This window comes from Corvus kubaryi, unplaced genomic scaffold, assembly GCF_017639235.1.
Source record: "Corvus kubaryi isolate FWS band 111438036 unplaced genomic scaffold, C.kubaryi_AGA036_p1.0 37284, whole genome shotgun sequence".
Lineage (NCBI taxonomy): Eukaryota > Metazoa > Chordata > Aves > Passeriformes > Corvidae > Corvus > Corvus kubaryi.
This window is the reverse complement of record NW_024581088.1, coordinates 7,865,756-7,867,375: the sequence shown is the minus strand read 5'-3', so window position 1 is coordinate 7,867,375 and position 1,620 is coordinate 7,865,756.

Here is a 1,620-nt window from a genome sequence, read left to right as displayed (position 1 = left end):
GATGTGCGGGACAGCAGAGCTCTGGGGAAGCAGCACGGAGCAGCAGAAAACAGAAAATCCCCCACACCAGGTGCTGAGCTCTTCCCAGCCCCGCCGCGGGCTGCTCTTGTAGGAACGGAGCCTTTTCTGCAGGGCTTTGGAGCCACTCTGGAATTATTCCGAACCAGTGAAAGCAAACGGGCTCATTGGCACCTCCTCTCTGCCCAGACGGCATTGCCAGCGCTGTGTGGAACTCACCTCAGATGACTTTCTCCAATCCACAGTGTTTTTCCCAAGTTCTTGGGCATTCTGTGGTGTCATAAATACTTGAAAAAGAATAATCTAGTTAAAGTTAAAAGTTAAAAAAAAAATCTAGTTTAAGACCATCTTCTGTTTCTCCATTCTTCCCTTTTCCCCCTCTTTTGTTTTTCTTGATGCCTCAAGGAGTACAAGAAGCGATGCAGCACATGACAGCAGTCGAGTATTTCTTCAAACCAGAGAAATGGGGAAAAAAACAAGGCTGAGTGTCATTTTGTCCCTTCAAAACTTTCCTGCAGTCACAGGACGAGCAGAATCCTCGGCATTTCTAAGTGCGAGACACAGACACACCCCCGTGAAGCCAAAACGCCGCATCCAGACAGAACCGCAGCGCGTTACCCGGAGGCTTTGCCCGTGAGTTCAGCTGTAGGAGCGGATGATTTGCCCTCGGTTGGCTCCCGGGGCAGCCCGGCTGCTGCCGCAGCACTCCGGGCGCACACCAGGAGAGGGTGCCAAGCCCCCGGCTTCTGCTGCTGGGATCCGCACGGGCTTCCCAGGGCTCGGAGCTCTCTCCAAGCGCTGCGCTTAAAACACCAACCAATGCATTCTGGATCTAAAGGAAAACCTCTTTTTTTTTCTTTTTTTCTTTTTTTTTTTTTTTTTTTTGACTTAAAGCTGCCCATATGTCTTTAACTGTTTCAGCGATATCGGCAGTAAGTGCCCGAAACCCGCCCGAGGACATAGCGCAGGATAAAGATATTTTTTGCTACATTTTGAAAAGGATCTGATTCTTTTGGCGGCTGATGTACGTGGGAGCGCTCGGGGGGACAGGTGAGCTCCTGGAGAAGATCGAGAGAACCCCGTAAAATCTGCGAGGCACAAGCATAAGACATCAATCTGCCGCACAGCCACCGTGAGGTTTAGCAGGAATACAACCTGATCCGTGAAGTTTTTAGAATGACTGTTATAAAAATCCATCTGCACTGGGAGGCGCAGCTTTTACACCTCGAGTAAACGCATGCTCCCGGGCAGCCGCTCTGCCTCGCTCCCCCACTCTGCCTCCAACACCTTGGAGAAACCTGCGGGATCAGACGATAACGCTGCCCGAGCGAGCAGACCCCGAGTACGAGACCTCCCTGCCACGGAGGGTTTAAATCCCCCGCGCGGTGACACCCGGGCTGTGAGGAGTTCCCCTGAGCCCCGCATTCCCCAAGCGTGTCCCTGTCCGGGAGAGCTGCAGGAGCGGAGCCGCAGCATCGCCGTCTGCGGGCCCTGAGGGAGGGTTAAAAATACCGCCGGTAATTAACCGCAGGAATAACCCGACTCTTCCAGGGCCGCTCCGCCGCCTGCAGCGGGCAGAGAAACGGCGTGAAACCCCCCCAA